The 13,683-nt window shown below is 43.6% G+C and overlaps 1 long non-coding RNA gene across 1 annotated transcript in view; it reads left to right on the top strand.

Annotated features, from left to right (window-relative positions):
* LOC112545835 (uncharacterized) overlaps window positions 1-13,683 on the top strand; it is a 156,358-nt gene that overhangs the window by 16,922 nt on the left and 125,753 nt on the right. The window lies entirely within an intron of this gene.

The raw sequence follows: 13,683 nt of genomic DNA, 5'->3' as shown, positions 1-13,683 counted from the left end.
GCTGGGGTATGTCTACACTACCCTCCTAGTTCGAACTAGGAGGGTAATGTAGGCATACCGCACTTGCAAATGAAGCCCGGGATTTGAATTTCCCGGGCTTCATTTGCATAAGCGGGGAGCCGCCATTTTTTAAACCCCGCTTGTTCGAACCCCGTGTAGCGCAGCTACACGGGGCTCAAACTAGGTAGTTCCACGAGGTGTACCGGTAGGTTCGGAATAGGAACCTAGTCCGAACTACCTAGTTCGAGCCCCGTGTAGCCGTGCTACACGGGGTTCGAACAAGCGGGGATTTAAAAATGGCGGCTCCCCGCTTATGCAAATGAAGCCCGGGAAATTCAAATCCCGGGCTTCATTTGCAAGTGCGGTATGCCTACATTACCCGCTAGTTCGAACTAGCGGGGTAGTGTAGACATACCCCTGGGGAGGGTATCCACACCCTTCCCCTGGCTGTGCCCCCACTCTGCCTCTTCCCACTCCTGCTTGGGCTCCCTCATCATGCTCCTTCCCCCAAGGGTTGTGACTTTGGGGATTACTGGAGAGCCTAGCATTCACCTACAGGGGGACAGCTGGGTTGAGGGCCCCTCCTGCACTCACCACAACAGCAGCAGCATCAGGAAAGTGGAGCAACACGGCAGCCTCTGCTCTGCTGCTCTCTCCCAGGCTAGCCCAGTCTCTATGCTTCACAGCCACAGGGGGAAGTGCAGTGCCCCATGCCCAGGGTGAGTTGACTTGGGAAATGGCAGTGGAGCAGAGCAGGCTGCTGCCGTGGTGAGTGCAGAGGGTTCTGAGACCTGCTGCCAGCCCTGGCCAGCCCAGGTCCCCATGGGCTAACCTGAGTATAGGGGACCGTCCCTTCCATAGGACAGTTGGGGTGGCTACACTGAACCAGTCTATGGGTGGGATGACTCTGCACACACCTCCCCTGAGCTACAGGGACATGCTGGCAGTGGTGCAGAGCTGGCAGCCATTCGGTGGTGTTGGCAGGCGCTAAGGAAGGGTGTGAAATCACCTAGACGGGGCCAGGGATGCATGGGGGAGCAGGGGGCAGAAGCACACAGGCCAGCAGATGGGGCCAGGAGCTGAGAAGGGCAGGAAACATGCAGAGACCTCCTCCCCGGAGCCCTGCCGGGGGGGGGGGGGGGAGGATGTGCCCATTGGCCCACTGAGAGGAATTGAGGATAGGCCCTAAAATGAATTGAGTTTGAGACTCCTGGTGTAGAGTTGAAGGGACTGAACGGGCAAGGAGAAGCAATTACACCTCCAAACAGGGTTCCTTTAAGCCGGGGTTGGTATGCCCATGGTATGCCCTTACCATGAGGTGAACTGAGGTGGCCGCTTCAGGTGCCAGATTGTGTGTGGAGTGGGGAGGGCGGTGCCACTAGGACCCAGAGTGTAGAAAATTATGTCTGCTGCTGGTGCATAGGTATTCTCTCTGCCCTAGATGCACAGAGAGGAGTAGAACAGGAAGAAGGCAGAATTGAGACCTTTCAAAGTTTTGGCCCAAGCGACGGGGCATGGGGGGGTCATTTGAGCTCCCCGTGCCAAAATGTTGTGGGCTGGCCCTGTGCCCAATGGGGGTGGCACGGGCAAACGTACACTGCCATTGCCTACCTTTTTGCCTGGTTTGTAGCTGAACGGAGTCGAGCTGTCACAAGGGCTCTCTGCCCAGTGCTTTTTCTGAGTTCTACATTCAAGTTTGAAAAGAAAAATATCACCAGGCCTATCGTAAAGACTTGAACATAGCACTTCATTATTTCTGTGTTGGCCCAAAGGTGGTCATTTAAATGTAGTTTGCGCTCTGTTGATTTATGGAAGCTAAATTAATGCAATAAAACTTCACAGGTCTGTTTCATGAGCATTATTGATAAAATTCTCACTAAAATAAATGTGAAAATCCATCTTTATGAACTTTAATACTTGGTTCTGGCATCTGTTTTTCATTTAACAAGTTGACTGAAATGAATGTAACTACAAAAACTAGAACAGCCAAATGTGTACATATCATTGCACAAAAATGGTTATTTCATCACTCAGTAATAATCATTTCTGATTTATTTGAACTGACTTGCAGGGTCTGACTGTCAGTTCTTGCTTGGGATTTGAGTTCAACGGGAGTTTTGCTTACGCAAGGATTGCATGATCTGACCCTTGGAGCTTTATTCGAAAAAAAAAAGAAAAAAACCAACCCCAAACCAAAAAAAGCAAAACAAAACCACACAATCCTTTGGAAATAGCCACATGTAAAGTAACTAGCATGAATTAGATGTGCTGAAAATACATCTGAATTTTTGTTCCATTATAATACATTGTTCCTTTGGAGTACAAGTAGAACATATACCAAGTGAGTACAGATGGCTCCTGTGCAAACTTATATTAAGGTGATGCTATTTATGGGCTGAAAACATTTATGGATATACGGAAACTGGCTTTCATCATACATAGACCTGTGTAAAGATCACATAAAAGATTTAGGCATGAATGCATTTGAAAAGAAATAGAGCATGCTGTAAATTATTCATAGCCATAGGAAAATGATGCACAGTAAAGAAGAAAGTGTCCAGAGACTAGCTTGAGTGTTAGCAACAAGACAAGCTCAGGAATGGCACCAAAAGTGCTTGAACTTAATATTTATGGTTTTTTATGAAGCTATACTAGACACCCTTCTAAAGTGACACCTTTTGTAGCTTTGCATGGGAATTCAGTGCTTACACATCAATAGGCCCTGTTCGACAACAGGGAGTTATTTTGAAATAACAAGTGACGTGTCCACACTACCAAGCCCATTATTTCAAAATGAGGCAGAGTTTCTTAAACTATGTTCCGCAGAACACTAGTGTTCCGTGAACAATTCGCAGGTGTGCTGCGACTTCTTCTTTGTTTTTGTTACTTCTTTGTTTTTGTCTGACAACAATTTTTTTTGAAGAAAGTTTTCATAGTGTTCCACATAAAAAAATATTATTGTTTGATGTTCCGTGGTCTCAAAAAGTTTAAGAAACACTGAAATAAGGGGCTGGTTATTTTGAAATAATAACTTCTGCTTTCTATGAGGAATACTACTAATTCCAAAACAGTTATTTTGAAATAGTTGTAGTGTGGATGCTCTTGTGCCACTATTTCAAAATAACTACTCCCCAGAGTCATTCAAAGCAATTAGTCCCCATCACTTCCTGGGACTCTAAGATGAGGTAGTGCATCCACAATAATGGAACCTGCCTCAGACTAATTTCAAGGCTTGCCCATAGTGTGGACACGCTATTACAAAATTATTATTTCAGGAGTTATTATTTCGAAATAAGTTATTTCACAATAATTTCCTAGTATAGACATGCCCCAAGAGAGTGCAACCTGATATAGATGCAGCTAAATTGTTCACACTGTATCATCCATATCTGTCTAGAGAGACAAAAATAGAATGTTTATGGTTCAGTAAGGAAGAGATTCCAGCACCCTCCTTCACTCTTGCAAAGGTCCCTGGCTGCAGAATTAAGGTGGCACTGCTGGGCAAGTGGGGGGCTGGATTTGGGGTGGGATGCACGGATTGTGCATGCCCTGCATAGTGAATACATTGTGAAAAGAGCACATCAGGCAAAAGCCTGGGGATGGGTCTAGAATCTTCTGCAGCAGGTTCAATTTGAGGGTTGCCACAATAGTCCCAACAGAATTCTTAAGGCCACTAAAATATTTCTAACAGAGCTTCTTTGTCACATAACCAACATGCTTGACATTGTGGGGAGGTAAGAAGGTTTTTCTGGCACCTCTTTAGGATAGCCTATATAAACTATTCCCGGGTTCACTGCTTGTGAATAATACTGCCATCTCAATAAAACCTTTTACCCCACTCAACCATCAGTGCAGCTGAAGTGAAGTTCTCTAGGGTGCACACAACAGCTGTTGGAACACTACAAAGTAACATTAGAAAGTGAAGGAGAGTGTCATATTCAGGTAGAACTGGACAGGACATTTGGCAGTGCTAACTACTGAGTCATCAACACTTCATACAGTGTCCTGTGTTTTTTGTGGGGATGACTCGTCCAAGCACTTTTAATCTTCAGGGCACTTCATAACTTGAGAGATCATAACTTAAGGCAGTATGGCTGCAGTACATAATGAAGGGCCAGATCCTGAGAAATATGGACAACTCTTAAACACTTACATCTCTCACTGAACCCAATGGGAGCCACACGGGCTCAGAAGCAGTCCGGCACTCCCTACTTTAAAATGTATAAGAGCCTCTTGTACATTTCAAAAGCAGGGAGCCCAGGGCCAGTGGGGGACTGCTTGAGTCTCCCACTTGCTCTTGCTAATGTTCAAAGGCAGAAGCGCCTCCAGTTCCCTGCTGCACCCCTGCCCCACTCCATGGAGACAGGCCTGGGGGGAACCGGCTTTTAAGTCGGCTCCCCGCAGCACTGGCTCCTGCTCCCTCCCCTTGCTGCCTCTCTCTGATAGAGGCAGCAAGAGGTGGGTGTGTGGAAAGCGACTAGTTGAGTCACTAGTCGACTATCCGATAAACATGCTTATCAAATAGTCGACTAGTCACTTACATCCCTATGTTAGATACCTGGTTTAAGAACATTTAGTATTTACATGGTAACTTTTTTTTGGTAGAACATGGCAAACTAAGGGGAAACACCAGACATCAGTTATTTTTTCTGTACATTGAATCCTAACTGAGATCATCCAATGTCAATACAATTTAGAATAATAGTCAAGACATTAAAAATATGAGTTATCAAGTGTTCATAAGACATTTTGATCAAATGTCTAGCAAGAAACCAGGGAGAGTTTTAACTTTATTTTGACTCAGATACAAATGTCCAAGCTTATCATAACACCAGTATATACAAATCAAACAATATATCTTAACTGTCTCCCAAGGGTAAAATAAAGAGGCATTAAGCAAGGACTTGTCTGTCATTGAAACCTTTATTAATAACAAATGCGGTTAAAAGGGGGTGGCTTCCACTATTTATAAAGCATTATACTTCAGCAATCCAAATAAGAAAACTATATTTAGGGAACAAAAGAAGGAAGCATTGGGTAAACACATTAAACTAGCCGACTGCAATGAGATCTGGGAGGCTGGTAAACCATCCTTCGCCTGTTGCATAATAAGAGGATATTACTGTATTAAAGTTATTTAATACCTACTGAAACAAATATATGGCAAGGAACAAGAACAGTGCTTCAGGCTGTGCAGCCAGAGAGGCGGTTTTCTCAGCCACAGTTGGAAGCTTTGCCTTGGTTGGCACCAGTTTTTAGCATAGTTCCCAAGGACAAATAAAAGCCATTGCCAAGTGCAGGTTTGATTGACAGGTGGTGATGTTAAGTTTATCCATATACCCTGTTTGTCTGATGTAAAGTGTAACATTCTGGTCCTCTGAATAGAGCACAGGTAAGGCCATAGGTATTAGTACCAGGTATTGGGAGCAGTGGTTGGAGCTAGCCTTTATGACTCCTGCCAAAGGTTTTAGGCCAAGGACTCACCACTGTGCATGGGCCTTTTGGCTATGCCTCCAGCCTACTCATGTTTCCATAATTTCAACTGCAAAGACACACACGTATCCACAATTTCAGTGCTAGATCTAGATTTCAAGCATCATGAGAGCCCAGTGGGGCTCAGATCCAGTGTTTGCGGTTGGTTAATTTTTATGAAAAAGTTTTATTTTCTCCATCATTAAGGCTGCAATTAGCATCTGTTGAAATCATGCCCCCCTCCTCCCTTATAACTTTGGTTTGCAAATTTGGTTTGGTCCGGAGGAGACAAAAGAATGTCTGCAAAGACTGGAGAATACTCACACTGTTCTTGAGTTTCAGTCACAGGAAAATCATATAGTACATATAACCACATTGGCTCTTTCCGAATACAGATAAATGCATCTATCATCACAACAGGACAACTTTAACTCTGACATGTAATAGATACTACTCATTCATCAATAATTTCAAAATAGAAACACAATATAGAGTCAGTTTATAAGGACAGAAAGAATCAATGTAATCATCTAGTCCAGGGGTGGGGAACCATTTTTGGGTTGGGGCCACTGAACCGCAGAAAAATCAGTCAGGAGTCATACACACATGAGAAACAAAAACCAAACAAATAAAAAACCTCTCACTGACTGGGCCCCCAGGAAAAAGACACTTTCCTCAAGCTTCTGCCCCACTGGGCGGGGTGTGTGTGTGCTGAGGTTCAGGGCTTACCCCCAAGGCTGAATTAACTCTTCTAGGGGTGCAGGGCTACTACATTTTGTGGGCTCCCTATGGATCTGGGGTGGAGCCAAAATGAGCAATTCAGTGTGTGGGAGGGGGCTGCTGGGGAGCAAGCTGGGAATGGAGAGGCAGGGTCTGGGCAGAAGAAGGCAGGCGAGTGGGGTACCTACTTGGTGCAGCTCCTGGGGGAGGAGGCGCACACAAGTGGCTCCACACAGCTCTGCACGCTGCAGGGAAGCACTCCCTACAAGCATCAGCCCATGCAGCTCCCATTAGCTATGATTCCCTTTCCCACTGGCCATAAACTCCCTGCAGAGTGCAAAGCCACTTCTTCCCTCTGCCAGGCTGAGCCCAGCAGGACAGATCCAGCCTGCAGGTTCCTTTGGCCCAGCCTGCAAGGCTCAGGGCTTCTTTCCAGAGTTGGGAGCTACACTAGTGCTCCATGTGTGTAGCTGGAACGCCAGCACCGATTCACCCCACTGGGGGAAGGGAGAGCCCCAAGCCTTATGGTCCAGATCAAGGGAAGCCACATGCTGGATTTGGCCCATGGGTTGTAGGTTCTACATCCCTGATCCAGTATGACACCCTATATAACACATGCCACGGGACTCCTCTGAATTTGAACTCGAGCATATCTTTCAGGAAATAATCCAATCTTGATTTTAAAAATTACCAGCGATGGAAAAACCACCACAACCCTTGACAATTTTTCCAAAGGTTAATTTTCCCACTTAAAATATGCATATTATGTGTGAAAGACACAGCGCTTTTGGACCAGCTTTTTAGATTTTGCTGAGCTGTGATGTGATGGTCCAGGACCTGAGGTGAATGGAAAAGCTGGCTTAAAGTCACCATTGTACTTCCCGAAGACTTGTGAATGTCCAGGTCCATCTTCCCCTCCTGCAAGGTAGAGTGTTTTCAAGGGTAGAGACCATCCAGGGCTGGTACTTTGGCAGGCTATGATGCAGCACAAGGTCATCCAATCACAATTTCTCCCAACTTGCTTTCTATATGCTCTGGGGAAAGGAGAAGTGGCATAGTTTCCTATGCAAACTGGAACTTTTCTCCATGCATGGGGAATCCCTTAGGTCGCCTTTCTAGCCCCTTAAAATTTATAGAGACAGAAGCCAATGGTAGGCCCTTTTATATGTGCAGCTTAATGCTAGCTGGATCAGCCTCAAATATAAGTCCTCAAATTTACGTACATAATTTTAACATACATCTTTTAATATGAGACAATTTCCTATCCCAGTATGTACATAACATTATTCTCAAGAAATGGCAATTCCAAGCTCTTTATCAAAATTCTGTCTATTATACATAATTTAGAGTTTATATACAGTATAAGAAAAAAATTATTCTAGGGGATAACGAAGAGGAAACATTTAGAATTATTTATATGCTATCTATTCTCTTCACATTACCCCCTAAAACAATGTTTTCTGATATCAATATTCATGCTATAAATGACATTTAATAAATAAAAAATGTCCAAGGCAATCAGTGTTAAAGTTTTATGTTTGATGACTGCATAGATCTTCAGCTAATGTAAATCACCACATTATGTGGGCAGGATGGCCTTCCCTTTCCCATTCTTTGCTTTAAGGTGTTTTTTTTTTCAAATGATGTGATAAGTAACTAGAGAAAATCATTGCCACAGAGCAACCTTACCTCTATTTTGAAATTAACTTTTGTTTGTTCCATTTTCCCAATAGTAAAGATTGTGATTTTGCAAAATTTGATTCTGAATGCAAGAATGTAGGACATAGAACATCATGGGTCATTTAATCCAATTCCCTGTTGTGATAGTCAACACTGTCCTATAATCCTGAAGAAGAGCTCTGTGTAAGCTCAAAAGCATGCCTTTTCACCAACAGAAGTTGGGCCAATAAAAGATATGCTTCATCTGCCTTGTCTTTCTAATATCCTGGGACCACCATGGCTATCACTGCAAACATAAAACAGAGATATAGAGAGCATGGAGTTTGCTTTGGGCCCTTCTCTATTAAAAATGACTTCTTACATTTTGCTTTTTGACACGTGTAACTAGAATATATACAAGCTGGTTTTTGAATGGGAGAAAAGAGGTTCTTGATGTACACACCATTATATATACTCTTGTTTAATTTTTTTCCTGCATTTAAATGCTAGATTCCATCAAGACCACTGTATTCACTGTATTGTCTCCAAGCATTTTTTTATTGTGTGAGCTCTTCAGAGCAGGAATTTCTATTCACTTTTTAATGTATTCCATGTTCTATAATATGTTCAGAATGCTTAAAAACACTTAAAACATAGTCATGAATAACCAAACAATATTAATAGCTGCTTGGAAAAAAATAGAAAAGGTCAGAAGAAGTTGGAAATACAAAGTTAAATGGCCCAAAATAAGAGAATACGAGCCAGTGTCATTCACTTTGTGTTGCTCTACTGCAGGGCCACTCAACATGCAGCCTCTGGATCGCATGTGGCCCATGGCCCATTTGTTTGCGGCCTGTGGTGAGGCTTGGGTTTACATGGGGCTCAACATGTGGCCCGTGGGGGGGATCCTTTGAACATGGCCTCCACTGGGAACATGCTTCACAATGGAGAGGCATCTCCCTGGTGGGGTGAGCACTGAAAGATGCAAGCAAATGGGCTGGATGGAACAGATAGGTGCAGGGTGTTGGCATTTCTAGCCCCCAGGGCGGAGGTGCTGGGAGTGCTGGGGCATTGTGGGAAGTGCTGGCTGCTTAGCCTTGTGGACAGAGCCTGAGAGGTGCTGACTGGCTCACACTGGCCACATTTCGGTCTGGCGCCGTGGCTTAAGGCTTAACCTTTGTATTCATGCCCATCAGTGTGAAAGAAGCTATTTGCATATATTTGCATATATATGTGCATGTATATGCAACCACACTTAAGTTGCGGCCCTTGACTGAGAATTCCCTGGTGTCAGAATGTCTTTCGCAGAAAGAGTAAAAGTAAGCAAAGACCCATTTCTCCACCTAACTCCACAGTTTCTGGCATAAGATGTATGACAAGGGCATATTGTGTGTATATCTTAAGTGGTACGACACAGTGGCTATTCTCAGCTAGCAGATGATCCTTTGGGCATGTGTGTGTGTGTGGTGGTGGCAGTATTGTTATGACCCTGCCATGCTTTAAAGCAACTCCAGATGTAGAACTAGGTGCACAATCAGGAAACAGCAACTGGTCTCTTGGCTACCCCATGTTGTGCTGGGCTCAGTTGATAGTGGGTGCTACGAAGTCCTTTGCTGTTCATGTTTATGCTTCCCTTGTATTTTCCTCATTGATTTCCTGTTACTAAAACACTGATCAACAGGGATTATGCTACAATGGCTGATGCCTCAGCCACAATTCAAAGAGCCTGCACACTTGATCAAGGGTAACTTTAAATTAGCCATTTTTCACCAAGAGAATATTTTTCTTAGCTTTTCCTTGGAAAAGTAAAAGAGCTGCCTCCTGTATGTTTTGTATAGCTTCATCAAAAGCTGTGGTAATTATATAATAATGGCTTGCAAAGGCAGTATTTCAGCACAAGGTGTTTCAAGACAACAACTTCTGTAGACTGAATGACAATGGTATTTATAGCAGGAAATCCCTTGCAAGAAAAATATCTTCCCACTACAGGCAGCAATAAAGTAAAAATTTTGCCTGAAGCGTAATTCTTCCTAAGGCAGATCAGTACATATCTGAGTCACAGAACCATTAACATACCTGTAACTGGCCAGAATTTGCCATTCTACAGAAAAGTTGTTGACAATGTGTATTGAGCTTTTAGAGATAAGTAGATATTTACTGAAGAATTATTGATTACAGTCTGTTGTGGCATAAGAAAATGTGGGGAATCAAAATGTATGACAAGCTAGTGGTAGATTACTCTTAGGATTTTAGGAGTTGAAAGTCATGCTATGTATTATTTCCAAGAAATTGCTCCCTTGAGTTTTTGCAAAAGGTCTTTATGTCACAAATGACTTACATCTGACCTATGACCTCAAAAGTTAGGACTTGTATGCCTTTTACACCATTAGGAATTGAAGGCTGTGCCATATGTCTTTCAAAAACGCCCCCTAATTATCTCTAGGGTTGAAATACAATCTCAGATTTAACCCCTGACCTCAATATCACAATAACTTTGTGCTTCATAGTAAACACATTCGTTAACATAATAGGTAACTCCCCTATTTCTGCACTCATAAGAGCTGATTCTTCCCTTACACTCATGTAAATTTAAGAATAACTCAGATTAAGTCAATGGGTCTGCACTGGGAGAAAATTAGTATGAGAGGAAAATTAACCGTAGACATTTATCTACCTTCATGGGGTGAAGGCCTGTCCCCAATTGATACCCATGGGGATTTTGCCATTGACAATCATTTCCATTTTACCTATGGAAATGAACACTAAGGTAGATGAAACAAGCAACACGGCATGTTACAATGTGTAATTAGTGTACAATCAATCTATGACCAAAGCAGACCGTGAAGAACTTCAAAAAAATCTCACCAAGCTAAGTGATTGGGCAACAAAATGTCAAATGAAATTTAATGTTAATAAATGTAATGTAATGAACATTGGAAAAAATAATCCCAGCTATACATACGAAATGATGGAGACTAATTTAGCTATAACTACTCAAGAGAGAGATCTTGGAGTCATTGTGAATAGCTCTCTGAAAACATCCACTGAATGTGCAGCAATGATAATAAAAATCCCCAACCAACCAACCAAACAGAATGTTCGGAATCATTAAAATAGGGATAGAGAATAAGACAGAGAATATCTTATTGCCTCTATCTAAAACTATTGTAAACCCACATCTTGAATACTGTGTACAGATGTGGTTGCCTCATCTCAAAAAAGACATATTGGCAGTGGAAAAGGTTCAGAAAAGGGCAGCAAAAAATGATTAGGGGTTTGAAACAGGTCCCAAATGAAGAGAGATTAAAAAGACTGTGACTTCATCTTGGAAAAGAGAAGATTAAGGGGAGATTAAGGGGGGATAGAGGTCTATAAAATCATGGATGACAGGAGAGGGATCATTTGATTCCCTGTTCTGTTCACTCCCTCTGGGGCATCTGGTATTGGCCACTGTCAGAAGATAGGATACAGGGCTAGATGGACCTTTAGTCTGACCCAGTATGGCCATTCTTATGCTCCTATTCTGCAGTGTGACAAGTAATGCATATCTGTTCAGATGCAACAAGCAAAATTCAGCAGTGATGTAAATGGTGGCCTGGGTTATCAGAACCAAATTTTGGTGACATCAGTGGGAGTTGCACTTGCTTATACAAATTTGTGGCTTCCCTAGCACCTTCCCTACATGTCAGAAAAGAGTTTCTTTCTAGAGTAGCTGTATATATTTCTGTTTACACTGCATATCTACACTGAAGTGGGAGGGTAGGCTGGGGATTTTCTCAATGGAAACACAAACAGACCAGTTTTTCTGGGGACAAGAGCCTTGCCCTCAGGAAGGGAGGTAGTGGAGCCGATGTGAGTGAAGGGCAAAATAGGAAGAAAGAAGGAATAAATCACAAGGTTTTTTTTTAATCACTTTCATTTCCACAGTTTACTAGTCCAATCTTCACTCTTTTGGGTAGTTTTTTTTCTCTTCTTTTTAATGTAAATTTTTTTTTCTATAGCAGCTAAAGGGAGTGAGAAGCTGAGGTAGCATTGTGGTTGCTGGCAAACAGCTTGACAATTAAAAAGCAAAGAAGCAAATCAGAATTAAAGAATTGCAATGGCCAGTCAGTGGTGGCCCGTCAATATAGGTGAACTAGGCGGTCGCCTAGGGCACCAAAATAAATGACCGTTGAGGAATTTGGAGGCGGGGTCGCTGATTGCGCTCCTATCGTGTGTTTCACCTACGGTGCCAGTTGCCGGCAGCTTGTCTAGGGCAGCTCCTGTGGCCAGTCAGAACAGAGGGATTAGCTTATCCATAAGATAGTTACAAAGAAACAGCCTGTCGCACTCCATAGACTGAGGGCCAAGGTGCCTCTGTGGAAGTATTGGGGGACCAGTATGCCTACCAGGAGCAGCCTGGCACCCTGGCTGGTTGTGACACAGTTGTGTAAATGGAAGTTCCAACCTCCTGGGTGAGGATTCAACACAAACAGGCTGTCAATAGCTCCAACATCCTGGCTAAAGACTGCATGTTCAAGATGTTTACGATTTTGGCCATCTCTCTCTCAGGCCTCCTTGCTGGAGTAAACACCTATGGTCTATTGCTCCAGTCTCCAGGCAGAAAGCTGGACAGCTAAACAGCCGACAGCTCAGACCTCCCACGGAAGGGCAGAGTAAGCAATGCCAATGGACTCAGGCCTTTTGGATGGACTGAGCGTTGAAACAGGCTACAGCGTCAGCCTCCTATGGTCTATGCCTCAGGTCTTCTAGGATGAGGGCTGAGGTGGTCACCCACAGTCAATAGCTCAGGCCACTTGGCTGAAGGCTGAATGAATGAGCAGTCAATATCTCTGTCCTTAAGGTTAGTGCAGCCAGCTTCATGTGTGGGACCAGGATAATGGGGTTCTGCTCCACAGGGTCCCAGCCCAGGGCCCTTGAAATGACAGGTAGTCACATCATGGGGTCAGTGGGGGGAATGTAGGGTCACTGCCTTGCTCCCTGGCAGCTCAACAGGATCAAAGTCTCATTTCCCTGGGCTACTGCCTACTAGTTCTTGGGAGAGCTGCTTCGTTGCTGCCAGGACCTTGCTCTCAGGGTTGCTGTCTGGCAGCCCTTCTTCCACGCTCTCTGTGGTGTCATTCTCCTCCTGGGATGGGAGGGAGGAGGATTGCTTTTTCAGAGTCACAGGCTCTGTTGGTGACTCATCTCCCTAGGAGAGACGTCTCCCTCCTTCCCTGGTTCAGCCCCCATGGAGTTAATGGGTTTTGCTTTTATACTTCCTGTCCCATCCTAGAACTTCCTGTGAAAGAGAGGGGGCGGGGTTAGCTGTGCTTAACTGGGTGAGTTAACGCCCTCTGTACCAGAGTGAAGCCACTGTGGATCACTACATAGCCATACACTGATTATGGCAATCCTTTCACTCTGACTAGTTACATTATGGTTAACTAGAATATAGGGCTCCACATACCGTACAGTTTATGGACAATAAACTGTGCAATCCCTGTACAATTTATATACCCAAAACAAGAGTGCAGAGAGTGGATTAAATGAGGAAAAATGGTAGTTATGCATCCATAACCATTCAGGAACCTTTCACTTTCTGACCGAGAGAATTCCACCTCATTACAAAATAAATACAAACACCTTCTCTTGCTGTACACTCAGCATACTACAGAATGCACAAAACATTTGGTTGCTTACATTACACATGGACATTGCTGCAATGTACATGTGATTTTTAAGGTGATCATTTAAAACCAAACCCAAAATTAAACCTTTCATCCTAGCAAAGGTGTCCTGTTGACTTAAGAAGGGCTACAGAAATACACTGACTAATCATTAAGTCCACAA

This window comes from Pelodiscus sinensis, chromosome 8, assembly GCF_049634645.1.
Source record: "Pelodiscus sinensis isolate JC-2024 chromosome 8, ASM4963464v1, whole genome shotgun sequence".
Lineage (NCBI taxonomy): Eukaryota > Metazoa > Chordata > Testudines > Trionychidae > Pelodiscus > Pelodiscus sinensis.
The sequence above is the reverse complement of the archived record's forward strand: the minus strand, read 5'-3'. Positions and strand labels throughout refer to the sequence as shown.